The sequence below is a fragment of the Arvicanthis niloticus genome, chromosome 7 (assembly GCF_011762505.2).
Source record: "Arvicanthis niloticus isolate mArvNil1 chromosome 7, mArvNil1.pat.X, whole genome shotgun sequence".
Classification (NCBI taxonomy): domain Eukaryota; kingdom Metazoa; phylum Chordata; class Mammalia; order Rodentia; family Muridae; genus Arvicanthis; species Arvicanthis niloticus.
The window spans coordinates 14,808,279-14,830,765 of record NC_047664.1 but is presented as its reverse complement, the minus strand read 5'-3'; the positions used below and the strand labels follow the sequence as shown (position 1 = coordinate 14,830,765).

Genomic DNA, 22,487 nt, shown 5'->3' with positions numbered 1-22,487 from the left:
CCCTCCTGCCCTCAGCCACCATGGGATATTGCTTCTTTTCATGCAACAGATGTCTGAAGAGATTTGTAACGATGCGCTGTGACTTTGAAGCTACTGCTGGCCAATTTTCTTAGCTTTCAAGGGAGCTAGGGCTGAATCCCAACAAAATAAAATAAGAACGGAAATGGTCACTCACGTTTGTAGTCAAGTAGAGAAAATGGTAATACGGAGACTAGGGCTTTCTAGGCTACCATCATGCATTCCAACTTTCTACTTTCTAAACTCCACCATGTCTTGAAAAGAGAGGCATTCTTAGGTTTGTGGGATTTTTATAATCAAAGAGAAGATAGATGAGGAAATGTTTCCTCCACAAACAACTCTGAATATTCATGTGCTCCAGCCCTGCAGACAGCACTCTCTGCCTGACTACTTATCCTTGCTTTTTATCTGTACCTTAGAACTGTTCAGTCCAGTCCTCTCTGCAATGTTGGTTCCACCTATGCAGATGAATGACCTCTATCCCCCACAGTAGCTTCCTCTCACATGGATCAGCAGTTTCATCAGTGTCACCTGATAGAAATGCAACATCCAAGCCTCACCCAAGCCTACAAAGAGACTAACAGATGTGTCAGATGACCTACACAGTCAAGTCTGAGAAGCATTACACCACAGCTTCTTAAAGTGAACTCAGTGCTTAGGATCAGAAAGAAGCCAGTTGTTCTGCTCTGAGGCTGAGACTTCTGTGAGACCAGGAGTTCTGACTAGCAGCAGGACGTGTACTAGAACTCCCGATTCCAAGGTTCCGGCCCCTTGCTGCTGACTCAGTCGGTGCCTGAAGAGAGAACTGGCTCTTCCACACCTGGATCTTGAGAATTGTTTCTCTTTGGCATCACAGGCATAGGAGGCAGGTTCTGAGTCTTGGTTCTGCCATTACTTACTTCAATGGCTTTGAACAAATCATTCTTTTAAAACAATAGCTTCATATAATGGCCACTATAAAAATAATTTTCATAGACTAGAAAATCAAAACTATGATTTAGCATCCAGTAGCAAATACCAGAAGTATAAGAGTTTTACACTAATCTAATACTTAGTATTAGAAAATATAAGAGGATATGCTTGAAGAAAATGTCATATGTAATAAAATGGGTATTTATTACCCATCTTGTATGGAAAATTAAATTATGGAATATTTATTTACTTAAAATTATAATTTCTAAGAATTGGCAGTCACATTTAAAAATTCTGGCAAACAGAGAAAGCAACTTATAACATATAATGGCAACTACATGAAATTAGACACGTCTTCAAAAAGGCAGAAAGTATGTATAAGCCTCTCATAGTCGATATTCAGATAAATGAGTATAGATGGCTGATTCAGTAATTACCAAATTATTTGATTATTTCTCTCAAAGAAAGTTAATATCATGGAAAGAGAATGAAGACTAATAGAGTGATCTCAAGGCCCAACAGAGTAAGTCACAACGGGCAATGGGTAGTTGTCCACAGAGCAGGCTGGACAACTACTGAACCCTCCTCACTCAGTGCTAAAGCCTTCGGAGCACTGTTCATGAGATCCTCTGAGGTCAGTAATATCACCCCATTTACAGATGAGAAAATAGAGTCTGCAACATTCATCCTTCCTGAATTAATGGTCATCTTCTTGGTTTCTTATGTTGGTTTCTTAAACCAAATATTGGGTCTCACATTTACATGGTTCAGCATACAGTTTACAAAGAAAAAAATAGAATGTATCCAAAGGAGTGGGGCAGGGTTTCTCTCCACTTCCTTATCAAAGTAGGGAAAGAAACAGTTCCCTGGGGGTGACCCCACAAGTCTGCTTGTCTGGTAAAAGGGCACATGGGTGGGATCTTCCAATGCTGTTGAGACAATATCATTTTGGGTGCAAACATACCAAGCAACAGAAACCTGCTGTATTTTAAGCTGTGAGAGCAGTGCAGGGCCCAGATATCAAGAGACATGGGAACAGACCCTACTGCCTTCCCTCGGGTTTTAGCTACCTTATATATAGTGGGGGTAGACATTGCTTTATTAAGTTAAATTTCAAGAACGACTTTATTGGATGAACTTAAACACAGATGAGCCTTACTGGAAAATGGCATTTTAAAAATCCAGGGCTTGACCGGGTGGTGGTGGCGCACACCTTTAATCCCAGCACTTGGGAGGCAGAGGCAGGCGGATTTCTGAGTTCGAGGCCAGCCTGGTCTACCGAGTGAGTTCCAGGACAGCCAAGGCTATACAGAGAAACCCTGCCTCAAAAAAAAAAAAAAATAAAAAAAAAATCCAGGGCTTGGATAATTCATAGTATAGACTTGCATGGGACTCAGTTTCTTCAAATCTATAATGAAGGGTATAATGACTCCCCTCACCCACACACATCTGCTGAACTCTGAAATGAGGACTGTAAGAACGAGAATGAAGACTGTCTACACAGATGTGATTCAAAGCAAGGCTGCTTGTGTGCAGGCCTCTGTGTCGGCCTCTTTAGGTAAGCCCCTGAAGGGGCTTCTTCTCCATACCCTTCTTTATCTAGATATGTCCCCTCTTGCTCATTTCTGCTTCTGTTTAATAACTGTCAGCCAGAGTCACGTAAGACCACATGCCCCCTCTCTCCCCAGGCCACTTGCCTTTGAATCTTTCCTCTCTCCATGTGGTGGAAGTTGTATCCTGACCCCAAGAGAAAGGATCACAGACACTGGCATGCTATGGGAGGGATGCTCACTGAGTAAGGGCTCTGCCTGCCAGCACCAGCAGCTTCTGCAGTGAGGTCAGCCTATGTAGTCTATGGTAGGAAGAACAAATGGTGAGAGCCCAACTCTGACAGTGTCTACTCAGAGTTCTTCCAGCTGCCTTTGTGGACATGTGCGTAGCTGGTGTCTTGTAAAACTGATAACACTAACTAGTTAGCTAGTGTTGAAACTTCAAATGTCACTATAAATAATACAATTAGGGTTTTGATATGTAATTTACTAAAAAATAGTTTTTAATGCATACTTTCAGGTATCTACATATAAGAATTTTGTCAGAAATTAAATTCAGAGAAATGTAAAAGAGGTTTGAGTAAGCACACTTGTACTCGTTACAAATTCTTCACAATGTCTTCTTCACAAAGGGATTAACCATCAAATATTATTTGCTGTGCTATAGCATAGTGCAGGTAATATATCTCTCACGGCATGCTATATCTTAAATATGCGGTCAGCATTTCGGACAATCATCAAATTGGTGAAAATATTCATTACTCTTTTAAGAATAATCGAGAATTGAAATTTGCCGCTAAAGTCTACGAAACAACATTCATTTCTTAACTTTTAAATTCTAAGTTTCTATTATCTTACAACTCTGTATTTATAGGACTGTTCTCTAAATTTCTGAAATAATTGTTTTACTAAAATGGTACTTTGCATTTAAGAACTTTTAAAAAGAATCAGTAATTATTCATTAGAGATGCAAGAGCTTGTGATGCAATCTAAAAAAGAAAACTGCCCTGCAATGAACAGGCATACTTGTTGACACCTTCAGGGGAAAGGGACGGTCTTTCTATGTCCTCCGTTTCTACAGCATCTTCCACACTGGAACAGCAGGAGCAGTACCGTACTTCATTTAATTGATTTGATGATGATTAAGATTGTTGCATTTTTAGACTTGGCATTGCGAGAGAGAGAGAGAGAGAGAGAGAGAGAGAGAGAGAGAGAGAGAGAGAGAGAGAGCGTACCCCCTGAATGAGACTGCGAATTCTGTGAATCATTTAATTCATCAGAATCTTTCTCACTTTTGGAAAGAATAAATTTTGGTTTTGCACATGTTTAAAAAAAATCTTTTCAAATCATTCATTTTGGCTGCAGAGTTGACAAAACCATACAAAGTGATATGCAACTGTCTTATTCAGAGTTATTAGTGGGATTGTGACTATGAGGCTCCTTGACCTACACTTCTGTCTATATAAGTTGTTGAGGAAAAAAAAAACACTACCAATTCAGTTCACTCAAATTTACTAGATTCTGAAAAAGATTTTTTTTTTCCCCAACATCCATATGACACTGCTCTCAAGTTTAACTGTAGTTAGTAACTTTGTTCAGTGCTCTTGTTAGCATCTTATGGTAAAGGCGTGGACAGGGAGGGAGAATAAAGCTTTGACAGATGGTACTCAGCGTTTGACTCCTGCTGAGCTCAGCAGGGCCTGTGGTTTCCAAGGTTAGGGCTGTCAACATGGCTGTCTATCAATTGAATAACCAAGTATAGACTGCTTGTCTGTTTCCTATACAAAACTTAAACTTCATGTGCCATTATTGTTGGTCTTTCTGCTGATCTAGTAATTTCCAAGCAGAGGGAGTGAGAGCTCTGACATAGCCTCACTATTTAAGAAACTACTTGGAAAGGGAGTTCTCGGGCTGGAAAAGGTAGGCTGTGATCTGATCTTTCTCTCTTTAGTTTCTTCCTAAGGTTTCATGACTTGAAAAGAATTCAAAAGCCACCAAAGTTTCACCTTTAGTGAGTAGCTAATGGTAAAGTTGTTTGAAGTGCACTTAACAGTGTCTACCTCTCAAGGGGGTAAAATATTTCGGTTAAGAATCCTTAGGGTGGTGGATGCTAACTCTTTTAGAAATATTGAGACTAAAAAGAGATGCTTCTTTTAAGCACACCGTGTTTAGATGTGTTGTCAGGGCCCGTTTTTCACCTTTCCTAACTCTAAACATTGATGCCCACATCCATTTTGTTTCGCCTATGTCTAAGACTTTCAAATGCTCACAGAAAGAACCTGAGGCTGAAAACCAGCAAACTGGCTGTCACCAAAATGTGCCTTTTGTCACACACTCTTAGCAACTGTGTTCTTTGGTAAGTCCACTGTTTTCTGTTATCTGTGTTTTGTGGTTTCAACACTGTTGTTGATCTTCTGAGATTGTATTTTAAAAGCTTGTTGATGGATGTATAAGCCTAGGCTTTTTAATGCAAAAATTAAAGGACAGGTAGCAGTGTTGCCTAAGTCAATGTTTATATTTCAATGCTTATACCATTTCATGCTTTTCTCAATTAAACCAAAACCCATGACTACTATTTCAAAAGGACAAAGACAATTTAAATTGAAACATTAAAGTAGAATTTAAAAAATGACCAGGCAGGATTTTACCCCACAACATTACAATGATTTTCAGTTGCTATTTTGGGTAGCTGACAGAGGGTGGGTTGCCTATCGCTTCTGATGCTGGCCTGAGCAATCTGGTTTGCTACTGCCCCGATTGTTCCTATAAAGCATGTCTGAAGAGAGATGACATTTGTGAAACATTTCCTCCACAAATATCTAGCCCACAATGTAAAAAGTGTTATTTGGGGAAATGATTAGATATTATGATTCTCGGTATACTTAATTACTTTGAGGACAAAATATGAAGTTTTTCATTTTCAAATACTTATCTTTTTCAAATACATTTAAAGTGACTGCTAGAAAATTTTAAATTGAAAAACAAAGGAAAAAATTTTAAAGCCAGATTCAGTATTTACCTCTATCATACGGGTCTGCATCTGAGGGCAGGTGCTCAGGAAATGTTACTGCAACTGAAATAAAGGGGATATCGATACTAAGTAAAAGGTAAAATTAATTCCTGAATTGAAGTAAAACAACTTTTCACCGGGTCTATTTACAACAAATGATCAGATTATAATTTAGAATGAGCTATTCTCCAGCTGTCCGTACCCTTTGACTTGCTTGAATACAGTGTCTTTGAAAACTGCTGTGGATGAAAACTATAATTAAGCCGAGATTGGAATGGAAAAAAAACAGAAACAAAAACAAAAACCAAAAAAACCCAAATCCACTAAACTCCCTGCAGTTTTCTTCTTTTTTTTCCTTGTCTCTGCTTCTTTAGTTGCTTTGTTCAACAGGGCTTTTACTAAGCTTTGTGGTCTCCACCTCCTCCCTGTCTCCCCCACCTCCACCTCCTCTCCTGCCTCCACCCCCATTCCCAGCAACACCTCATTCCCAGTACTACCCCCATTTCCAGAACCACCCCCATTCCTAGTACTACCTCCATTCTCAGCAGCAACACCCATTCCCAGAATCACTCCCAAGGTGGATTTTTCAGTGGTAAACTTGCTAAATCAAACTTTCCTTTTCATGTACTTAAACTTTTCGAGCAGTCCCTTTTTTGAGGTGTTTTGTTTTTTTTTTTTTTTTTTTTTTGTAATTGTGACTATGGGGAAAATATACTTCTGAAGTTCCATCTAAGTCCATAAACTCTAAGGCCCTGAGAATAAAGTCCACAACTGGCAGGAAGACACCAGTCCCGAGGGAAAGAACAAATACAACTTGAGCTCTACAACCGTGTCCTTATCCATGCACCAGGACATTCTTGGTTCTCACCCAGAACTCTGGGACAAGTGATTCAAAATATCCAAGGCTAATTACTATAATAAATATGCTGTAATTTCACCGGCCCTTCAATTTGTGAGAGTTGCTGTTGCAACTTATCACCATTATCACCGCCTCCTGCCCCCCCCACCCGCTGTTCATCTGATCTCCAGAACTTCATCTTTTTAAATGGAAACTATATACCTATTACCCAGCTCCTCCTTCTTCGATCCTTCCAACATCTGGAAGGCCGTGTCCTTTCCATCTTTGTAAGTTTGGCTATTCCAAAGACACCCAGAAATGGACCATACAGCACATGTCTTCGATAACTGGCTTGTTTTACTTAGAGTATTGTCTTCAGATTCCATCCACATAGAACATGTCAGAATTGTGCTAAGCTCTTTGTTAGGCTCCATACTCCCCCACTGCATGTAAGTAGTGCATAGTATAGAGATTTTGTGCTTGTGTATCATCTGTCATTGTGTACTCTGGATGCTTCAACTTTTTAGCTGTGACAAATACTGTAGCTATGAAGATAAATGTAAAGTATGTAGTTGTTTAGAACGTGATTTCATGGATGCTGACGAGCAAATTAGGGCCACATATTATACTGGGGGAAGAAGAGCCAATGATTTTAACAATGGCAACAACTAGGGTTTGATGATCGCTAGCTTTCTACCTGCTCTGTGCCAAACACATCATCACTCTTAAATCTTAGAGACAACCCCTCTTATTCCTGTCACTTCACATAAGTAAAAACTTGCTAGGCTTGGTGGTACAGGCTTCTAATTCAGCTATTCCCGAGACTGAGACAGAAAGCCTGCCTGGGCTGCAGAGTAAGTTCAGTGCTATGCTGAATAAAAAATTGACATGGAGGGGAAGCAGGAGACTAACTTGGGCTGTACGTCAGTGGTAGAGTCCTTGCCTGGGCTTGTTCTCTCTCACGGAGCGTGTTCTCTCTCTCTCTGTCTCTCTCTCTCTGTCTCTCTCTCTCTCTCTCTGTCTCTCTCTGTCTCTCTTTGTCTCTCTCTCTGTGTCTCTCTCTCTGTCTCTCTCAGTGTAAAGCTATTAGTTAATTGGTCCAAGGTCATTAATAAGTCCCAATGATATAATCTGGAAGATGAGGACCCAAACCTACATTTAGAGAAAGAAACAAATCAGAATCTGTATTGATCAAAACCACAACCAAGGGCCTTAGGGAAGAGCTCCTGGAGTGCATGTGAGGGAAATGTGGTTTCTCCCTCAGAAGGCTCCAAGGATGAAGGCGGGAAGAATAGAGAGGCAGAGAGGAATTTACAATATTCCTCCAACTCATATAAGCGTAATAACCCACTCCTTCTGCCCCTGAGGGATTCAATAAAGGTGGGTAAAGTTAACTGACATTTTTCTCTTTGAAGTCAAAGTGCTTTTCTAGGTTTCTAGAAATAGGGTCTTGAAATATCCTCATTATGAGAAAACTTTCACTAGCCTATTAGGTGCCAGCTTTTTGTAGTTAGAGTGTAAATCATTTTGCATACAAATACAACTCTAACACTTGATGTAATAAATAAATTTTATCCAGTGAAACAACAAAAACAAAACATTAAGAAATAGTGGGAGGTGTTAGCAGGTGTACATTTGCACACTTATGAGAAGAGCCAAGAGCCCCCCCACATCAGATTAGAGAGAGGACAGACTATGGGGTCTGTGGGGGATCTGCAATTCTGTGCAGATCGTGTGGCAATAATTATCTGATGCAAGTCCATGTGCTCCTGACAGAGCCCAGACAAGAGACCGGTCAGGTCTGCACAGTTTTTAACATATGTATGTAGATAAAATTCAATATTAAAATGATGTTTTTGTTTTATTTGCCACCATTTATGGCAGAATAGGTGACTTTATTTTAAGCCGGATTCTTACATAGAAGCATCCTTGCTTCCCTGAGGTTCTAACTTATGGATTTGCTCTTCTGCAAGCAGCGACCCCATTCTGCTTCAGCCTAGATAGAATTCAGTGACAAATTGTGCGTCTGCCTACCATGTTTTTCAAAAGACCCAAATTCTGCAAACCAAACAGAAGAGGGAGCTGTTCATCTGGAAATTAGGCAGACCTTCAAAAAACAAGTCAAATGTTGGAGGAGATTCTTGGAGTTGACTTTTACTTAGTCTTTTTGTTTATAGCAACATTATATATTTTCTAGAGCATTCTGAATGAATTCAGAAACTAGCAATATAGAAAAAAATCACCAGTCAACGAAGAGGTAAAATACACAAACCTTTACAAGCCCTACTAAAAACTACACTTCCATTTTACAGTTTATCTCACATTTCATGGCAAAGTGTATACTCAGGACATCATGCCCTCTTCCCGAAAAACAGTAATATTCTCAGAACACACAGACTAATATTACCTTCTTATAGGTCATGATCTTAAAATGAAACTCTGGCTTTAAAATTGATAACATCTGGGACATAAAGGAAAAATGGGCGGCATTTGTCTTGAAAATGCTATGTAATAAAATTTACTTACTATATTTGAAAAGAAAAAAATGTTTTGTTTCCCAATTTGTTGCAACATCTGAAAGTTCATGAGGTTATGACCCCTTTTTAAGAAAGCATCTCCCACCACCTGCAAGTACCCTAAGAAAAGCAGTTGGAAACAATAAAACACGTGCTAGTTAACGGTTACCAGGGAAACGGTTCTGGTTCACCAATCAGAAAGCCTGCTCTTCCCAATGGCTTTGTCCGAGGGAGACAAGCGCCAGCTGTTAGTGAATAACCATTGTTATAGGTCATCAGGAAATCACAGTCAGCAGGCAACCCAGCCCCGCTGGAAGTTTATGTCTCATATTTGTTCATCACCAGGGCAATTCTCCACCTTTAAAACATCCCCTTAGGCCGGGTTAACGAAATACACCCTGCCTGTGCAGAATCATTTAAAGGAGACAAGTTAAATGGTCTTTTTGCTCAGCAAACAGGTTTCTTCCTGATTTCAGTTGCATAATCCTCCTACCCAGTGTCAACTACAGGGCAAATATCTGAAGCCCCTGCTGGATTGGGAGTTGTTCTTCCTTCCCTTGATTGGCCACTAAGAGAGCCGCTCCTCACTCTTCAGATACCAAGAGGTTTTTCGTACCACCCTGAAAAAGATGTTAAAAATCACTGCTGATTCGCCATGTAGGAAAGACCAGCGCGGCTGACAAATGAGAGGCTTTATGGATTTAGGTTGGGGCTACCAAGAAGGAGAGAAATTGAGAGGTCGAAGCCCTGTTCCTTCCTCACCTATACATTATCAGATTTATATCTTTATAGATTTATAAATGCATAGGTTTTCTTTTAAATAAGAATTTAAAAGCCAGAAAGCGCCAAAAGCTATCCAAGTACCAATCTTGTTCCAAAAAATGGTAGAAATATCTAAACTTTTGATGACAGCAGTCATCACTCCGCTCTTACAAGTAAAAAAGTTGAGCAAATAGGAATACCAACAATTCTTTGATCCAGCCGAGGTCTGAGGTCACAGCAAAGAACTGTCCCCAAACTGGAAAAAACAAGGGATGAACAGAGACTCATAACCTATGGAGCAGAAATTTCCTGGGTTATGAACTTCCTTTACCTACCCAGCTGAGTTATACAGCCCAGATTCCAATCGCCAGGGCATGTAAGAGTTCAAAGCTCCCAGGAGACCCACGTCACAGTGGTCACACCTTCCCCACGGAAGAGCAAAAGTAACAACAGAGAGAAGCTAGCCAAGTGAGAAGTTGCTGGTATGAAATATAGAAATTGTTTAGAGAAAATACACTCCTACCTAGAATTTTGTGGCCTATAGAACTATGTTCTCAAAGATGAAGACGAACTAAAGGTTCTCTCAAAAATTGAATTGCTTGCCTGGCTAGAAAGAAATATTGAGTTCTTCAGAGAGAAAGAATGTGATGTGCTACAGGCCAGAAACTCAGGTCTAAACAAAACTAGAAAGCAACAGAGAATTAATACATGATGATAAAATAAAGATTTTGGGTTTTTTCTTAAGTTTATTCAAAATATTAGCAATGATGTATTCAATATGCAAATATAAGTGATTTGTATACATAAGATAAGTTTTGTGTAAATTTAGATAAATTAAATAAATAAAGCCACAATATAAGTGATATAAGAGAAGTAATTAGGGATATTTTTATATCATAAAGTATTTACATCCCCCAGGAAGTATATTGTGAGCTGAACTTGGATCAATTTATAAATGTATATGTACAGTGCAATCTAGGCAACTACCAAACATAGTATTTTAAAGAAGTAAAGCTGACATGCTAAGAAAGAGAGAAAACTGACTCAAATAAAATGTTCAGTTCAATACATAAAAGAAAAGCAACAGTGACACCTGGGGACAACAACGGGACCGAAGAAATATGACAGCTTTGGTCCAACTACAACCATAACCACCTATGGTCTGTGTGCACTAATCAAACAGCAAAAGTAGTTGAAGGTTAGTGAGAAATGGCCTAACTATTGTTGTCCATAAGTACCTTCTTTAAATATTAAGGTTACAGACGAAAGGTGAAATTATGGTGACAGATATGCCATGCTAACAGCGATCAAAATAAAACACAAATGGTTACAGAAAGAACAGTTTTCATAGAAGAGGACATTATAGCATAAGAAGAGGTGACATAGTAAGCTCCAACAGGACATACTGTACATGCCCAACAATAGAGGGCCAGATGTTCAAAGAAGAAGTTGACAAGCCTGCATGGGGAAATAATTAATCCACTCTTTTTAAAAATCCATTCTTGAAATATACCAACATGCAGAAAATTATAAGGCAGAGTTGAATTTAACAAAATCATCAATAGTGAGCATGAATAGAAACCTTATTCTAAAGCAACAGGCAACATATTTCCTAGGCCCACATGCAGTATTTACCAACGCAACACTTTCTGGGCTGAAAAGCACATCTTGAAATTTGTAGAAGTATATATTGTACAATATCTTGCCATAGAAAATACAAATAAAATTCACTCACTAACATCTATAAAAATTAAACTTTGATATTAGCACAATTCTCACTAATCCATTAATAATAAATAAATGTCAAAAAAGTTTAAAAGGTTTTAAATAAAACAAATAAATGAAAATAAAATATGTATACATAGATACAAATATAATGTGAGCATTTTAAGGATAAGTCTAGGCAGTGCATAGAGGGAAGTTTTAGGAGAGTCACCTAAAGGAAACTACATATAGAAAATTAGATCTAAAGTGAGAATAAAATAATTTTAAAAATAGGGTCAAGATCAATTAAATTGAAAAGTGAATATCAGCAGGGAAATTTAATAAAACCCAAAAGCTTGTTCTTTTAAAAAAAATCAATAATATTGATTAATCTCTCAACAAATAAGAAAAGAAGTGAAAATATAAGATATAAGAGATGAGACATCACTAGAAATAGCATAGACATTAGAGGGTAAAAAATGGCTATGAATGACTATGGCTACCAAAATTTGATAATCTAGATCAGTTTCTTAACCTGTGTGTCATGACCCCTCTAGCAAACCTCTATCTCCAAAAGTATTTACATTGCAATTTGTAATGATAGCAAAATTACAGTTATGAAGTAGCAACAAAATTAACTTTATGGTTGGGGGTCACCACAACACGAGGAGCTATGTTCAAGGGTCACAGCATTAGGAATGTTGAAAACCACTGATCTAGATGAAACAGAACAAGTCCTTGAAAGATAAAAGCAGTTTCCTCTCCCTTCCTCTGCCCCTCACCTCCTCTATGCCCCTTCATCATTCATCGCCATATACTTCTCTTCTATTTCCCTTCATCAAAGGGCAGGCCTCCCAGGCACATCAATGGAATATACCATATCGACTTGAAAAAGACTAGGCACCTCCCCTCCTATTAAGGCTAGATGAGGCAACCCAGTAGGAGGACAAGGATCCCAAAGCAGGCAAAAACATCAGAAACCTCCCTGGCTCCCTCTGTTAGGAGTCTTTAAAACAATCTCAGCTATACAACTATAGCATATATGCAGAGGGTCTAGGTTACATTCATGCAGACTCCCTGATTGTCATTTATTAAACATTTAAAGTAGAAATTGTATCTTTTCCCTGAAATATCTTTCAGAAAATAAAGGCAATGAGAACATTATCTTACTCCACAAAGCTAACAGTGTTCTAAAACCAAAACTAGACAAAGGGCTGCCAAAAAGAAAAACTATGGAGTGGTGCTTAAAATAAGCAATGCATGAAAATTGTCAACAAAATATTATGATAGTATATTAACTGTGTATGCAAAAGATTGTAGTTCATGGTTAAGTTCAATTTATCACATGTGTTAGGTTCATTCAACATTTGAAAAACCATTAGTTTTATATTTACTGATATTATATTTACTGATTTATCAGAGTTCAACAAGCATAAAGAGAAAGAAAAATCATGATTATATTAGGAGATACAGAAATAAAATTTAACAATACCCAGTGTTCATTTCAGGTGAGCTGTCTACACTAGTAAGAGTAGAATGTTCTTAATTTTACAAGGAACATCTACAAAATGCTTAAAGTTAGCATTATCATTAATTAGGAAAAACCTGAAGTATAACTACTTCAAGAAATAAGATAAGAATATCCCATCAGCACTGCTTTTTAACATTGTACTAAAAACATAGTAATATAATAAATCGAAACAATGAGGAAGAAGGTATGCAAATTTTCAAGAAAAGAAGTAGAATTCTTGACTCTGTGGATAACAGACACATCTAAACAGATAACCTGAAATAGCCATAGGAGCTTCTGGTATTAATAAGGAACTACAGAAGAGTTGTATGGAATAAGATTAATCATCAATTGACAGTAGAATTTGTAATTAAAAACATTACCATTGACACAACAACTCTCCTAATGAAATGTTTAGCTAGATCTTTATGGGAAAAAAAAAAAAACCCTACAACATTCTGATGAAAGTCAACTAATGAACTGGAGTGAGGCTTCATGTTCATGAATGCAAAGATTTTATATTTTCAATGTCAGCCCTTTCTTATTCGATCTATATAGTAAAAGTCTGTGAGTCATGACAAATTGATTCTAAGGTATTTACAAGAGTCTAACAATGAGCAATAACACTTCAGTGTTAAAGGAGACCCAAGCCTAATGGCCTACACCAGTCAATGAAGAGACAGCTGCTGCACTAGTCGAGACAATGCTCTATTGGTGAGAAAATAGATCAAGAGAACAGAACAGAAATGCGCATAAACATAGCAAACTCAACTCTGACAAATCAGTAAATATAATACAGCAGAGAAACTATTGTCTTTTCAAAAATGGTGCTGAAAAATTATAAATTTATGTGCAAAACCAAGAGTCTAGACATAGATCTTTCAATTTTCATGAGAATTAAGAATTAACTCAAAATACTTTTTAGACTGAATATATAATGAAAAACTGTAAAATTACTGGAGGGAAACAATATAAAACCTAGATGATCTTTTTTTCAGATATGACACCAAAAGCAAGATCCCTGAAAGAAGTGACAAACATGACTTTATTAAAAACGTAAAACTCTGCTCTTCAATATGTAAGACACTGAGAAGGCAAGACTCAGACTAGAAGGAAAATTTTAAATATTCATATGATAGAGCAGTATTACCCAAAATACACAAAGGACTCTTTTTAATTGGATATTTTATTTATTTACATTTCAGATGTCATCACAAAGAACTCTTAAAACTCAGTGAGAAAATGATCCCCACTAAAATGAAGAAATAAAAACCTGAACCAGCATTTTATTAAAGAAGATATGTAAACTGGGTGGTGGTGGCGCCTTTAATCCCAGCACTCGGAGTAGAGGGATGAGGGTGGAGGTGGGCAGAAGCAGGCAGATCTCTGAGTTTGAGGCAATTTCAGAACATCCAGGACAACATAGAAAAACCCTGTCTCAAAAACCTGAGGGGGGGGGGAGAAAAATGTGTGAAGTAGCATATGAAAGACATTCAACATTATATGTCATCAGGACTCATAAACTAAACAATGGTATACTGTACTTCTACTGGAATGTCCAGAGCACTGACAACAGCAAATACTGTCAAGGATTTGGATCCACGCAATAGCTCATTCATTGCTCATAAGAAAGAAAAATTGTACCACACCTTATAAGAGAATGTGTCAGCATCTTTCAATGCTATACATAAGGTCATTATAGAATTCATAAATCAGACTCTGATATTTACCCCAGAGGAGGTGGCAGAGACTCTGATATTTATCCCAGAGGATATTACTATCCATAATCACAAAACTGGCACACAATAAAGATGACTTTCAGGAAAGGAATAAGTAAACCCTGGCACATCCAGATGAAGGAACGATCATTGGTGAGTTATGAACCTGCAAGGACATGGAAGAATCTAAGTGTACATTATTGTTAAGTGAAGAATTCAATCTGAAAAGACTATATACTACTATGTGATTCCAACAATAAGATAAAGGAAGGCAAGAACTGTGGAGAGTTCCAGAGAAAGCACTCAGCATGACTTTTAGAGCAGAGGGAGAATTCTGTATACTCTGTATGGTACTATACTATTAGACATGTGCCACAATATAAAACCCTACATAAAACACCAAGGATGGCCTCTAATGAAAACTATGGCTTTGAAGTAACAGCCATGCAACCATATAGGCTCATCTCTTCAAAGGAATGTGCCACAGGGCTGGGGGATGTCAGTAGAGGAGAAAGCTGTGCATGTGTGGGGAGAAAACACACAAGAACTCTTTGTACTTTCTGTTCAGTTTTTCTCTTAACTTAAAACTGTCCTAATAGATAATTTTTAAGAGAATTCTCAAATTCACATCTTAGAAATTTGGGTTCAGGATATCTTGGTTGGAGCTTTTAAATCTGTTTCATAATCCAACACATTTCTGATTCTTGGCCAGGCTTGAGAATTACTGGGTGGATCTTGCTGTGAGTTTTCAAAATGCACATAAAACTATTCCCCTTCTAAGACTTTCAATTTGTGCTTGGGCAAGTCTTGTGAATGCCTGTGTACTGATTTGTTAAGGGAAGATACTGCTTATACAGTGAACCTGGGCATTTATAGAAGGCATTTCTAAGTAGTCTAGGAATATAGGCAAGTAAAATCATGAGGCTACCCCCCAAAGCTCTGGTCCATCCATGCCTTCAAATGGATACATAAAATCAGACTGTTGCAAGGGGGGAGAAATCAGGAACATGATAACAAGCAAGAGAGCAACGACCAGGAACAAGGCAGCTGTGGTTCCAAATTGAATTTTACTTCAAGCAGACACATGTGTCTAACCATGCCCCCACATGCACAAGCACATATAAGACAAAAGGCAAGCTTTGGAAATTCAAATTGTTTCAGAAGAAGCCTCATCTTTCTTCCATAGCTAAGGTTTTCTGGTCTCCACCTTTAAAGATTTAAGGAACGAATTGTTCACAGGGTTTAAAACACAAGGTCCCCTGCCACACTTTTCTACATAGCCCAAAAGGATGAAATGCTTGCACACAGTCTCTCTGTGTCTCACTCCATTTGTCCCTCTCTGTCTCTGCCTCTGCCCTTCCCTCTGTGTAACTCTCTGTTTCTTAGTCTCTGTGTCTCTCTGTCTCTGTGTTTATGTCTCTCTCTCTCTCTCTCTCTCTCTCTCTCTCTCTCTCTCTCTCTCACACACACACACACACACACACACACACACACACACAATCTCACTCTTTCTCTGGTAGAATGGTTCCGTCTTAAAGTCCAGATGTTTTCTATCTTTCCAGGCTGCAATTATTTCAACACATGATTTCAGCTGCATTAACCTCAGATCAGGGCCACCTGTTACTCTTATGAAAGATTTGATGTTAAGTCTGTATTTATGGTTTATTTGGAGAAACCAGAATACAATTAAGAGAATGCTCTTAAAATCATCCTGAGGTCCAAGAATGTATACAAGGTAGGTTGGTAGATAATCAAGATACTATTTTGTGTAAACACAAATCCAATTTTTTGAATTGTTATTGCATAAATTTGGACAGAACCCAGACATTTAAAAAATATAAAATATAATTATATGCTTGGAAGGCATCACTGGACCTTTAAGAGATTAATTTTGCCTCTAAACCGAATATCACCTATTTATTATAACACATGACTAAATATATAAAACATTTATATATTTCAATTTTCTCTTATCTTGTCTGAAATTAAATGTTTACTCTGATATCAGTAAAATGAGAATATATACATATACCCATACACATGCCCCTCTCAAATAGTAGGCATTTAAAATAAAGTAGTAAATGTTGATTTAGCACTTTTTATATGTCTGGAATACAGTAGGAAATAAAATATTCCAAATTTATGTTCTGCTAAAATAATGAAATGATTGTATAGTTAATAGATAGAAAACAGTTCCATGAGCAAAAACTATCAGCACTGCAGAGTTGATATTGTGATATTCAGAAATTGTTCTATACTCACATAATAAATACTGCATATTATTCAATGGTTTAAAAATTAGCCACAGATGTTGTGATTCATAAGACAATTACTAAGTAATAAAAGAGACAAGGGGAAAATGAAGGTGATGAGTACGGCTCCTATTGCACCTCCTTGTGCTTCTTAGATATATCTATAAATTTCAAGAGATGTGAAGAAACACAACTGCAAGTTCTAGCACACAGATCAGCTGACCTTCAAGAAACTCAAGGGCTGTGAGGTTTGCAGTGTGGTCAAGCATCATTACAGGTGAGAGAGCTGGTGTTTACCTTAGCTTAGCACGGAATGCCTTCTTTCTTGCTCTTGTATTTGAATCCTATCTATAGCCATTACTTTCTATCTACTATCAATCTTTCACAAATATTTTATGAAATGAATAATATATGTTTCACAAATACAATTTCTGAAGCATAATAATTTTAGAGTTTAGTAAGACTAGAAAGACCATTGTAGAAAGACCACTGTAGAGTGAATAATGGTTTTACATCTTAGATGTAATTGCACATTGGCAGACTGGGAAATCTCTGCAGGCAAATGTGATGTCACTGAAGAAATCACACACTTACCTGTAGAGATTCTTCAGTCTGACAACATCAAGCATCAAACCCCTTTATCAAGCTGTAATTTTTCTATATTCAGGGCTTTGACTTGGACTAAGCCTAATAGCTGAATGAAGGCTTGTCTATTGAACCTTGGCTTCTTCTAAGAGGACTGCATGTCTGATGATGGTTCATTCTCATCAAATTAAATTGTAAGGTTAATTTGTAACATAGCTTAGGGCAGCGGCAATCAGGATGTGGTCAACCCACTGTGGGCATCACCTGGGAACCAGTTAGAAATGGGAGCTCTGACACACATGTCAAGAACTCCTCAGTCAGGACCTCCAATTGCCTCCAGCAATCTCTGCCCAGGTAATGCTGGCTGATCTTCCACTTTGTAACCACTGGCCAAAAGAAAATAAAAGATCATAGTTTAAAAACTGAACTCAAAGTAATCATCTCACACTAAATAAGATACGAAAAGTGTCATAGTTAGGTTTCTGTTGCTGTGATAAAGCACTGACCAAAAGCAGCTTGTGGAACAAAATGGTTTATTTGGCTTACAGGTCCTGTTCACAAGTCCATCATTGAGGGAAGCCATGGCAGGGCCCATGAAGAGAATCTGCTTACAAGCTTTTTCCCAGGTTCACATCTGGCTACCTTTTACCTCCTATTACTACCTACCCATCTGAAGAAGAAGCTGCCCACAATGGGCTGGGCTCACCCACATCAAACAGTCAAGAAAATGCCCCCAAATATGCCTAAAGGCTGATCAGATGAAAGTGATTTCCTCCATTGAGACTCCTTCTTCCCAGAAATGTCTAAGTTCATGTCAAATGGACAAAACTAACCAGTACAAAAAAGACTGGCAAAATAATATGTATTCACAAAAATACTGTCTAGAATGCATGTCCTTTATAAAATGATAGTCCTGATAATACACATGAGCATCAATTCAAGGAAGTGTCATCTTCAACTCTTCACCAATGAGATTACAAAACACTCCTTAGAAATAAAGAGTTAAGAAATTTATTCAGAAGGAGAGAACGTTTTAGTCTGGGAGGAGTAAAAGGATACTGACATCATTCAAGTTGTGAGCCATAATTCTTATTAGATTGTATTGCTACATTCTTCACACAGCTTTGGAAAGTTATTCTTAAGGTCACAAAATATGCACTTAGCCTGCACACAGAGAAGGAAAATGCTTTTACAATGAAATTATTTCAGCCTGGCCCAATAATATTCGAAAGACTTAAGACTTACTCTCTAAGTAATGTATCTTGGCAAAATAAATGATGACTTTATATGACTGTCTTTTCAATGTTCTCTGTAGTTTTGCCCTATGAACAGCTAAATTTGGCAATAAATGATCTACTCATAAAAGTTTTACATATTTCCTTTGTGTTTAATACTATAAAATTGCACGGCTGAAGGGTAAATTACAATTGCACTTGGCCTCTGACAATAAGTAAATTACATAATTTTCGTATCACACATCAAAATGTAGTATCTAAATGATTGGTATGCCTGCTAACCAGTAACCCCTGGTAGTTTGTTAGTAATTCATCTTCCATTTCATTCTTAACCAATTTATTTTGATTATTTGTGGACCACACCAATTTCCCATGATGTGATGGAAAATGTAACAACCAAAACTTGAATTAGATCACACACAAAGCATCAACTTACTCAGATCATAATAATGAGGTTTGGCTCATTCACTAAAAAGTGAGAGTTCAGCTATTCCTGCACTCTACAAATAGTGTGGGAGGTCAGCAAGGTGTTTTGGACAACACTGAGCCACCTTCAGGAGAACCTTCCTTTTGATGAAAGTAAGAGTGGTTATCCAGACACCTGACTTTTTGACTTTCACAAACTAACTTAACCTTTCTGCAGTTGCTACAGTTCCAGCTGGCATTTGATTATGGTAAAATAAAAAAAGCAAGGGTTAACTAATGTATGCAATTAATATGCAAAATCTTTCAAAACATGGGATTCTACTAGAAACAACAATAATAGAGCAATACTAGGATTCTAGCACATTGTTGCAACTATTGACATGAACATCCAATAGATACTACTGCATGAAGCATGCTATACACATAATCTGCCTTTATTCTCTCACAAACACAATAAAAGCACTATTAACAGTCCTACTTCGAGGTTAGAGATGTGGGTCAACAGTTAAGAACACTTGTTGCTCTTCTGGATGACCCAAGTTCAATTCCTAGCACAGACATGATGGCTTTCAACCATCCGTAACTCCAATACCACACTAACCTGCACCATTTTCTGCCATCTGTAGGCACCAGACATGTATGTGGTACACAAGCATATAAACATACAAAACATCCATATATATATATATGCATATATATATAAAGAAAATAAAATAATTTCTAAAAGAGTCATATTTTATGAAGAAAATGAAGTTCAGAAAGGTTCTATATTGGAAGGAAGAAATTATGTAAGTGTACACAGCTCAGCATTTTAGACAAAATGGTACAGAAAAACAAGCATGAAACTATAGCTTAGAAAATCTGGTTTAAGTATCAGATTTAGTTTCTCTGGACTAAATGTCATCATATTGAAAATAAACAAGATATTCTCTTTCCTGTTTGTGTCCCATTGCTGGAGAAAGCTCTTGTAAAAAAAAAAAAAATGTAGAATGTTGCTAAGAGTTTGTGGTGAACTGCACAGTTCAGGCATGGCCTAGGCTCTATTTCCAGTCACCCCAGATTACAGCCATACAAGTGAAACTGCAAAGGAGAGGATGCCAGTGTGTGTGTGTGTGTGGGGGGTATCAGTCAGACTCCTTCAGTGCATCCTTAACACCCTTTTCTTTTTCCTTATCACCTTCTTCAGGTCCTGTTCCTTGTCTGAGCCCTGGTGATCCCAAGGACACCTTAGGACACACAGCTTTCTCAGAACTGTGCCAGGTAAGTCCTCAAGAGCTTTCTTCCTCTTCTTCCAAGAGATACCAGGGGTTTTAATTAACATGTAACTGAAGTATGTCTCAGAACCCCGGTGTTTAGATCTGTAAAGGAAGAGGGTAGCTAGTTTATTCAGTAGAATTATTTGTAGAGTGCTGATTATGCTGGGTGCTACATACACAGCCCCTTTGGTCCTTGCAATAATTTTATCTGAAGCTTGATTATTAAAAGTTCCATTTTGCAGAGGAGAAAACTGAAGTTCCTCCTGGTTAAGTAAATCCTTCTTTATGTTACTATGTTTTGACTATAAGGCTCAAAGGTAAAGTAGACCCAGGTCATGCAGTACTAAAACTTATGTCAGTTTCCTTTGTACTCCTATAATTCCTATAGTTCCTATAATTGCATGAACTGCCTATATTTGTTATAAAAATGCAATGGATAATTACTCAACTTGTCATAGCTAAGTAATTTATTCAAAAACAAAGCTAATAAGTTATAATATACTGACTGATGTGGACAACTAGAAGATCTGATAAATTCTAGATCTATGCATATTTTAACACCAATACCAAAACAATAAAATTGACTTTCTTCTACTAAAGACACAGCAAACACAAAATTCATATTCCTATGAAAGAAATTCTCTTCCCTTCATAATGCTGCTAACAATTTAAAATCAAGTTTAAACAAACCATTAATACATTCAAAGCACTGTGGAGATCATTTGGAGTATTCATAAAACAAGACTGCTTTAACACTCATAAACAGAGAAATGTGCCACAGTCACCATTAATCATCAAATTTACATATCACATGTGCTCTATCTTCTGTAATGTTTCAAAGGAAATATCCATCATTTTTCTCATTTGGCAATGGATTTCTTTCCTTTGTTAGTGGCCACCTACCACTGGTGGCTACGACAGAGAAGCTCACAAATTATGAATGACCAAAATATAATTACAATATATATGTAAAGTGAAGTCTACTCTATTAATATACGTGGTTAATCACTAGACTGAGTTTTTAGTAGTGACATTCTCAGCAAAAGAAGGCATGGCTTTCTTCATTTTCATAGAAAACACAGCTCCCTTTTTACTTTCTTAAATTCAATATTTGTTTCTTCTCTTACTTCTATTTTTTAAGTTTTTTCTCTTATTTCTCCCCACTTCTACATCTGGAAATCCGAGACCAAGTGGTTGGGAATAGTGAGGGAAAGAGCAAAATAACTTCGGTGATGCATAAAGTATTATCACTAACTCCCATTGAATTTTCTCTCCTGAGGCTTTAACCAGGGACTTCAGAAGAACTATAAGATGTATTTCTTGTACAAGTTATTGTTTTAAAGGGATCACTATGAACAATATTAAAAGGCTACATATCACCATTATCATTATTGACAAATACTTGCTGAGAACATGATGTACTTAGAACAATGCCAAGAGCAGTATATAGGCTTAAAAGCTTTAGGAAACATGTTCCTTTGTAAAAATGGGAATTCCTCTTTGGGTTAGAATCTTCTATTCTAATAGATTTGAGAAGTAAATGAAATTATCTCTTATTTGTATGCTAATTATGCATATACGGATTTTGTGGGTTTAAGAGCTTACTCTGACTTATTTTTAAAAACATACCTTCTTCTCACTTTATGGGTAAACTGTCTTAATTGGTTTTATTTATGTTTAAATGTATGGAAAAGATACAAATTTATTTAAGAAACTTAGCCTGTAAGAACTATGGGTAGTAAATATTGATGAAAATAGTAATGTCCTCTTTCTTTTTTTTTTTTTCCCACAAGACGCGGGAAATGGGACAAGGCGACAGCGGGACTCAAACCCGCGCACCAAGGGACGGTGTGCCCTCTGCGGGCGAGAGCCTTAAGGGCCGAGCCACCGGCGGTTCGCTAATGTCCTCTTTCTGGACCTGGTGTGATAATTCATCAAACTGTGTACTAAAAATTTATGTGTTTCACCTTGTCATTACCTCAACAAAAAAAATTTAAAAAATTTTAAAATATGTATTTCTGAAGAATCTTTGCCTCCCTTCCTCTAAACACACGCCATCAAAAAAGTCTGAGTGTTTATTATCTGTTTCATAAGACCACTGTTGATTTTTCTGCTGCTGTTAAGGTTTCAAGTCCTGGCTTGGCCTAGTAGATTGTTTTCAAGCATTAAAAGTCGGGCACTAGATCTCCTTCTGT

At 37.4% G+C, this 22,487-nt stretch overlaps 1 long non-coding RNA gene across 1 annotated transcript in view; it reads left to right on the top strand.

The window, feature by feature from the left end:
* Window positions 1-22,268, top strand: part of LOC143442941 (uncharacterized) — a 28,485-nt gene extending 6,217 nt beyond the window's left edge. The window contains exons 2-3 of the long non-coding RNA XR_013111564.1: window positions 20,223-20,296; window positions 22,086-22,268. This is a non-coding gene — a long non-coding RNA (uncharacterized LOC143442941). The remainder of the gene's footprint in view (window positions 1-20,222; window positions 20,297-22,085) is intronic.
* The last annotated feature ends 219 nt before the right edge of the window (window positions 22,269-22,487 follow it).